We start from the raw sequence: 9,490 nt of genomic DNA on the forward strand, positions 1-9,490 counted from the left end.
GTAAATAGATGAAACCCACTAGCATGAGTAGGAGTTGTTTGAGCCTTGTTGTGCCTACTCATTCATGCTTGTTTGTCATGCCTGCTACTGCTTAGAGTTGAGTCAGGTCTGATTCATCTGGGATGAATCAGAGCCGTGTGAACATGTCCTACTGTGTGTGAGCTAAGTGTGTGAACACGATTTGGTAAAGGTAGCGGTGAGAGGCCATGTAGGAGTACATGGTGGGTTGTCTCATTGCAGCCGTCCTCAGGAACTGAGTTCTGTGTTTGTGATCCATGACCAGTTACTACCACACATTGGAATGCTTAAGTGCCCCTCTCGACTTATTAATCAACTTGATCTCTGTCCAGGAGTTGCAACTAGTTTCTGGTGTTTGTAGGTAGTGTTAGTAGTCTACCAAGTGGCACCCGGTACAGGTGGGCTTGGGACAGACTAGGCACAGTGGCACAGTGTACCAAGTGGCACCCGGATGGTGGGCTTGGGAACCCTGCTCACATCGTTTGGGGCCGTGAGCGACACCCCGGCCGGATCTCCTTGCGGATGGAACCCGAATAGGCGATAAACCTGGACTAGAGACTTGTTCAGTTAGTCAGGTCGTGGCCGACTCCCTCGCCCGGTTTCCGCTTGAAGGTTGCCGAGGTACATGACGTGTACAGGGCGGTAAGTGGCGAGAGCGTGTGTGAAGAAGTACACCCCTGCAGGGTTATCATTATCTATTCGAATAGCCGGATTCCTCGGATATGGAAACTTGGACCCCTTGCATAGTTCATAGACAAGTGAAAGTGGATACTCTAAAATACGCAAGATAAGCGTGAGTGCTATGGATGGCGTTCTCGTAGGGAGACGGGAGCGGATCCATAGTGGTGTATTGATATGGTGAATATGTGGACTCGTGTGCGCCACCTCAAAAGAGTTACTTGCAGTCGTAGTTCAGGATAGCTACCGAGTCAAAGCTGGCTTGCTGCAGTTAAACTCCACCACCCCCTTTGTTGATAATGATGCATATGTAGATAGATCTGATGTAAGTCTTGCTGGGTACATTTGTACTCACGTTTGCCTATTTTATGTTTTGCAGAGAGACTTCAGTCTCGCTAGTAGTACCGTGTGGACTTCGACGTTTAGCTTGTTACCTCAGCTACGATCTTGTGCCCTCGGCAGGATCTGGTAGATAGTCAGGCTTCTCAGCCTTTTTCTTTTATAGTTGTCTGTACTCAGACATGTTAAGCTTCCGCTTGTGCTTTGACTTGTATGCTCTGATTGTTGGGTCATGAGACCCATGTTTGTAATATCTCGCTCCTCGGAGCCTATTGAATAAACTACTTGAGTCGTAGAGTCATTTTGTGATGCCATGTTGTATTGCACATATCGAGCATATTGTGTGTATGTTATTGAAATGCTTGGTATGTGTGGGATATGACAACCTAGTTGTTTATCCTTGGTAGCCTCTCTTACCGGGAAATGTCTCCTAGTGTTTCCACCGAGCCATGGTAGCTTGCTACTGCTCCGGAACACTTAGGCTGGCCGGCATGTGTCCTTCTTCGTTCCTGTGTCTGTCCCTTCGGGGAAATGTCACGCGATGAATACCGGAGTCCTGTTAGCCCGCTACAGCCCGGTTCACCGGAGTCCTGCTAGCCCAGTGCTACAGCCTGGATTCACTCGCTGATGACCGACATGTTCGATGCTGGGTCATGGATGCCTATCCCTGTAAGTTTGTGCCACTTTGGGTTTACGACTAGCCATGTCAGCCCGGGCTCCTTATCATATGGATGCTAGCGACACTGTCATATACGTGTGCCAAAAGGCACAAACGGTCCCGGGCAAAGGTAAGGCGACACCCGTGGGAATACCGTGCGTGAGGCCGCAAAGTGATATGAGGTGTTACATGCTAGATCGATGTGGCATTGAGTCGGGGTCCTGACATTGTCCAACAGACTAAACCCTCCTATTTATATGGACACCGGAGGGGGCTAGGTTTACACAGAGTCGGTTATAGAGAAGGAGGTCTACATATCCGAATCACCAAGCTTGCCTTCCACGCAAAGGAGAGTCCCATCCGGACACGGGACGAAGTCTTCAATCTTGTATCTTCATAGTCCAACAGTCCGGCCAAAGTATATAGTCTGGCTGTCTGAGGTCCCCCTGATCCAGGACTCCCTCAGTAGCCCCTAAACCAGGCTTCAATGACGATGAGTCCGGCGCGCAGATTGTCTTCGACATTGCAAGGCGGGTTCCTTCTCCTCCATAGAAGATCTTGAATACAAGGATCATGTCCGGCTCTGCAAAACAGTTTCCACATACCATCGTAGAGAGCATAATTTTTCACGAATCGAATCTGCAGACAATTTTTCAAAACATGACATCACACCGTGGCCCGGTCATTATTCGAACCGTTTTCCTCGACCTGCTGCTGCTCATATTGTGAGGCGGTTTTCTTGGCACGTCTTGTCGAAGCAGAGATCGTGTCCCCTTATCACGGGATTCTCATCAATACGGGTATGGGTAACCCAACCGTGCCATCAATCATGGCGCTTGGGGAACAAGCGAGTTTTACCAGGCAAGTGGGGAGGCGCATAGTTTCTACCGCCTTTATAAAGAGATAAGGACTCCTCTTTTTCACCCATGCCTTCTTCTCCCTCTACTCATCCATTCCCTTTCGCTCGAGCCCTAGCGCCCAAGCATTCGTCTTCTCCACCAAAAGAGGTCTTCCAAAAATGTCCGGACCCGGAGCAGGAGGCAAATGGATGGCCTCTACCGTCCGGGAGAAGGATATCAAAAAGCTTCGGGAGGCCGGGTACCTGGCCAAGAAAATCGGCCACCGTGTTCCGACAGCGGGACAGATTGTCCCCACTCCGGAACCCCATGAGAGGGTTGTATTCCTTCGTCATTTTGTTCGTGGGCTAGGGTTTCCCCTTCACCCATTCATTCGCGACATCATGTATTATTATGGGATCGATTTTCATGATCTATCCCCTAATTCCTTCCTCAATATCTCGACGTTTGTCGTCGTCTGCGAGGCCTTTCTCCGCATCTCGCCACACTTTGGCTTATGGATGAAGATTTTCAATGTGAAGCCCAAGGTAGTGAACGGAGAGCACGCCGCGAAGGCGCCATGGTGAGCAAGCTGCCCAACGTTACATGGCCAACAGGTACTTTCAATGATTCCGCCAAGGAGTGGCAGTAGCAGTGGTTTTACATCACTGGGCCGCTGCTCCTGAATTCCGATCCGGAGCCCCCCTGCGGCTTATGTCCTGGCCCAAGAAGGGCCTGAACTGGTCTTCGTCCAACGAACTGTCGGTACTCCAGACACGCGTCAAGGATATGGAAGACAAGAACATCAAGCTTGTCAATGTAGTCCAAGTCACTACAAAAAAAATACACTTCCGTGATGATACGTGTTTGTCACAGTAGGTCGCCTTTTTTGTCATGCATGTACATCCATGACAATTTTATGACAGAATCAAGATAGTCATACCTGTGCTGTCGTAGAAGTGTTCCATGACATTACCAAAATTATCATCACGGAAGTGTCCACTTCCATGACAATAAATCGCACGTCACAAAAGTGCTTCCGTCAAGGGTGACCGACAAGTGGCATCCATCGTAACGGAACGCCGTTAAGCTATCGGGTCGGGTTTTGGATCCGATAACCCGTTAACAGCCCGGACCAATGGGGATTTTCCACGTGTAAAATCATCATTGGCCGCAGGAAACATGTGTTGCCTCACCGTTGGGACAGATGTCATCCACTCATTGGATAGGAGGCGCCTATGATAGGTCGACACGTGGCACGGACCAACAGTGGCCCATTCCGATGAAAAAGGCCAGCCAAGTAAAAATTAGCAGGCCGGCCCATATAAGGCCTACTTGTGTCAGGTCCATTTAAGCCCACGGCCCATACGAGATGTGCCAATTCGGCCTGTCAATGGCCCGTTAAAGATTTGACACCATTGCAGCCCATCGTCAGTTTGAGCCCGTTAACTGCCCGCTATATATTTGCGCTCAATATCGGCCCGATGAGATTTCGGCCTGTTAACGGCCCATTTAATGGATGGGCCAATTTTCAGGATGTACATCTTTTGACCTTTTAGTGACCCATTTAAATGTTGGGCTAATTTCCGGCCCGATGTGTCTTTCAGCCTGTTGATGGCCCATAAATCTGATGGGCCATTTGTAGTCGGACCTGAGTTCAGCCTTTTAGCGGCCCATTTAAGTGTTGGGCAAATTTCTGGCCCGGTGTCACTTTCAGCCTGTTGAGGGCCCATAAATCAGTTGGGCCATTTGTAGTCGGACCTGAGTTTTGGCCTTTTAGCAGCCCATTTAAGTGTTGGGCCAATTCCCGGCCCTGTGTGCCTTTCGTCCTGTTAACGGACCATAAATGAGTTGGGCCATTTGTAGTCGGACCTTAGTTTTGGCCTTTTAACGGCCCATGCCCGTCATGGTCCAATACCAGCCCAGTTTCTCTTTCGGCCTGCAAAAGGCCCACAACACAGTTGGGTCATTTACAATACGACCTGACTTTCGGCCTCTTAGCGGCCCATGCTCTTCATGGTCCAGTACAAGCCCACTGTCTCTTTCGGCCTGCTAAAGGCCTACAGTATAGTTGGGCCATATGTAGCCCAAACTTAGTAACGACATGTTAATGGCCCGTGAAATAAATTGGGGCCACCTGTTGCCCGCTTCGATGTCGTCCTGTTAATGACCCGGGAGGTAAGAGGGCCGACCATTAACCTTCGGCCTAGTAACGGCCCATTAACTTAATGGGCCCACTAAAGTTTGTAAATGTCTTTAGGCCAAATTAGATAATTTGAGCCCATTACGACTAGCAATTATGGACAGGACCAAAACCGATCAAGCAAAGGTACGGCATACAGGGAATAACGTTGCACATCCAGCATATATTACAGGAATTTACATCCACTGGGCAATCAATGATTGATGCCAGTGCAAATAAATGAGCAGAACCTAACCATCTAAAACGTCACAATATGCAACCTCAGCACAGATGACGCCCATAAGAATGTGGGCAAGTTCTTGCTGCTTTGCTACACTATCTCTGAAAACATTGATCAGTTGTTGTGTTGCACGACTCTGCACCGCTGATTCATCCACCATTTCCATCATTGCTTCAGCCATTAATTGGTTCACAAACATACATTTATTCCGTTGCATTCGAGACAAAGGATACTGAACAGATTCAGATGGCGATTTTGGCAAGCTTGTATTGTTGATAGTGGAGAGTGTCTCGATCACTACATCATAACATAAATTAGGACAGGAACCAAACAGATTAATCATGAGTTATTGCCATATTACCTGGCCTAGATTTACTGGAAACAAACAATGGGGTTGCCTTGCTATTTTCTGAGTTTGTCTTCTTATCTTCAGTAGCATGCACAAAATTAACACACTAGCATTGCTATCATTGGCCAAGTCAGATAATAGGGAAGCAACATTGACACAACAAATGTTTGGGCAACTAGCCTACACAAAATTAACACAATATGGCACATCTATCATCAGCCAGGTAAGGTAGTACGAAAGCAACATTGACACAATGAATGAATGGGCAACCAGAGAAGCACTACAATTCAGTAATGTGCGTGATATGAGATAGTACATTCATGCAGCTCAGTATGCAAAACTACCAGGCAGTTTTCCTTACAAAAATCAACATTGGCGCCTTTAACATTTTGCTACAACTAATTTTAGATCAGTTAAAGGTTAGATTCACGCCGATTAACAAAATACATGTTGATGTAAAAATATAGTGATATACAACAGGTACTTACATCAGCATTGGAGCACAGAGAATTCCCGCAAGATATTTTCCTCGAATACGATCCCAATGGAGGAAGTCTTCTATCGTTTAACCTTTTTTTCTAAAAGAGAGATGGGTAAGAAATATGTAGAAAATATGATCAGAATGCTATAAAATTTCATGATGCGAGGATACGCACACGCTTCTTAGAATGGAGTTGACATTCTTTTGCTGGACTGGAGCGGACTAGTTCTTTGGCCACTGGAATCTGCTTATTATCAGTGGGAGTTGGGTTTCTCTGTGCTGGAGCAGTATCTATGAAAAATGGAATTGGTTTATTATCTCCTGGCGTTTGGATCTTTTGCAAAGACCTGGTTTGTAACCCTTCAGATTCTAACATAGCCGTCTTCCCCTTGCATGCCTTATATAGAAGAATGGTGATTCAGTTATAAAACATGCTACAACAGAGATGGAATAGGTACTAAAGAATAGAAAGGCATGACATATTGACATGTATTCCCTCCATCCGGAAATAAATGGATGGGTCTAGGCGTATTTCAGTTCTAGATACATCCAGTTTTATCCATTTCTGCGACATTTAATCCGGACGGAGGGAGTATGATGTAAGAGCTAGGGATACGACAGGACAACACAGTAAAAAAAACACTAAAAAGCCACTGCAGAACCAAAGTATTCAAACCCACTGATATGAGATAATACACTCATGCAGCTTAGGATGCAAAACTACTAGGCAGTTTTCCTTACAAAAATCAACATTGTGGCCTTTAATCATACATTTTGCTACAACTAAATTTAGATCACATAAAGGTTGGATTCACGCCGATTAACAAAATACATGCCGATGTAAAAATATAGTGATATACAACAGGTACTTACATCTACATTGGAGCACAGAGAATTCCTCCAAGAATCTTTCCTCATAAATGATACCATTGCAGAAATTCTTCTATCTGTTAAGCTTATTTTCTAAAAGAGAGATGGGTAAGAAACATGTAGAAAATATGATCAGCATGCTATAAAATTTCATGATGCAAGGATACGCACACGCTTCTTAGAATTGAGTTGACATATTTTTGCTGGACTGGAGCGGACTAGTTCTTTGGCCACTGGAATCTGCTTATTATCAGTAGGAGTTGGGTTTCTCTATGCTGGAGCAGTCTCTATAAAAACTGGAGTTGGTTTATTATCTCCTGGCGTTTGGATCTTTTGCAAAGGCCTTGTTTGTAACCCTTCAGATTCTAACATAGTCGTATTCCCCTTGCATGCCTTGTATAGAAGAATGGTGCTTTAATTATAAAACATGCGACAACAGAGAGATGGAATAGGTACTGAAGAATAGAAAGGCATGACATATTGACATGTATTCCCTCCATCCAGAAAAAAATGGATGGGTCTAGGCGTATTTCAGTTCAGATACATCCTTTTTTATCCATTTCGACAACATGTAATCCGGACGGAGGGAGTATGGTGTAAGAGCTAGGGATATGACAAGACAACACAACAAAAAAAACACTAGTTGAATGTAAAACTATATGCTAGCGGAATTCGTACAGAAATAAATAAGGCAACATACACGTGTATGATTGGGAAAATAAGATGGCATTGCAACAGAGCACTAGAACAACACTTCAATGTAAAAAACATGGTATGGCAGACAGATGAAGTACATACTAATGAATAACAATGCATACGATATTCATAAGCATGATGTCCAAAATAAGCAGATGGCATTCCGATAGAGTAGAATGACAGTACTTGAATTTGAAAACATGTTATCATGAATGGAATAGGTACTGAAAAACAGGAAGGCATGACATATTTACATGCATGTTCAGCATGCTAAGCACATGGCATTGCAACAGAGTAGATACACTCGAGGACATTATATGCATGTTGTACCCATATCACAGGCCAAGTTAGAGAAAGGACCTTGTGGGGTGAAGAGGATTCATCATCTTTATGCAAGTATTCTGAAGAACTGCCTTTACATGTTCCATCATATTGGGTATCATTGACATCAAGTTTATTGGCCTTTACATTGCTCCGTGAGGTTCTTGTGGATATATCAGTGTGTGCAATTATATCTAACATGCATGGAAGACAAGTAGTAGTTAGATTTATGTAATGAGTGCCTGTAGGAGATGACATAAATAGTAGGACTGGGGTTAACTAGCAGCAACAGGTCTCATAAACTAAAGGGAGAACACAGATGAAAGCTACATAATATGTATCATTTGTACTCGAGATTAACTAGATGGCACACAAAAGTATTAAAGAACAACATAGGTAATACTAGAAGTGGTATAATACTATAATCACCAGCCTGTGGGATAGCATTGGCTGATGGATGATAACTATGGAACAACGTGAACAAGTATCTTAGCTGAACTATGGAAAAACATGAACTCCTGAACAAGACCCGTAAGAGATCAACATGAATATACAGTTAAATGTGATGATCTATTTTCCATGCTTAGATGAATAACAACGCCATAAATGTTGCACACAAGTAGGATGAGGATGCAACCTATCTGGCTGCCATCCATAGGAGTGAGCATCATGTGCTGACTTGTCGATGGCCCTGCAATTGTTGTGGCTGTCCATGTCGGGCACGTGCATTCGATGCAGGGAACTGTTGAGTGGGGACTATAGCTCCCTTCTGGTGTATGCTTCCCTTGTTGGAGCAGCTGCGGTGAGTCGGAAGACGGTGTGTCTGAAGATGCAGATAACGCATAATGTTAAGAACGACATATCTCTTTGATCTGAAGAAATACACTAAGAGATCAACAACAAGGTACGAGAGTGGTCACACGTCTGTTGACTGAAGACTAAATTGGGGTCACACAATTTTATTTTATTTTGGTACTGTCCGATCTACGCCGGATGGCTTGATGGCCGTCTTGTGCCTCCCGGCCGACACTGTTTGAATCTTCCCCGAAGAGCCAGCGACTAACAGCAGAGCAGCCTGCCTCCGCCGTTCGTGGCCCCGGCCAAAACCCCGCTCCCCGCCCCACCGCACTATCGTGGTTGCGTCGCCCCTGGGCCAATCCACAAGGACTCCCCGTCATATAGATCCGGTGGAAGCAGTACCTTCAACCCACGCAACTCTAAAAGATAGCCATCTAAGCGTTGCTTCCGCGGCAAACTTGCGGCCCCGCACCCTTACGTTAAACACCAGCCAACCGGCAGCCTAGGAGCTCCGCCGCCTCGAGGGGTGCTGCTTCCCATTGGGAATCGATTGGCCCAGAATAAAAATTCAGACCACTAACGCCTAAATAAAGTGATTTGAGATGAGGGTGCGACCTATCTGGCGGCATGGTGAAGTAGGCAGGTCCAGCTGCCGAGACGGTGAGGCCGGCGCGGTTGCAGTGCTGACCGGCGGCAGGGAAAGAGCGATGTCGCGACGGTCGACGGCTACGCTGAAGCAACGCCAGGACTCTGGACGGATCCGAAGTTGGAGCCGCTCCGTCGCCGTGAACAACGGTGGGGGTGAATCGGCTCCGGTACGGTTCACGCGGCCGTCAGCGAGGCAACACCAGCAGGACGGAGTAAGGGGCACACGACCCAGTGCACAACGGCAAATGGACAGCGTCTCCAGCATTAGGGAGGAGGGCGGCCGTGAAATTCGTGCGGTGGGGGTGCCATGGAGGTGGGGCTGAGGTTTCGCGACTCGGGAGAAGGGAGCTTCCTGGGGAGAAGGTGATTTGGCGC

Source organism: Triticum dicoccoides, chromosome 7B (genome assembly GCF_002162155.2).
Source record: "Triticum dicoccoides isolate Atlit2015 ecotype Zavitan chromosome 7B, WEW_v2.0, whole genome shotgun sequence".
NCBI classification, from domain to species: domain Eukaryota; kingdom Viridiplantae; phylum Streptophyta; class Magnoliopsida; order Poales; family Poaceae; genus Triticum; species Triticum dicoccoides.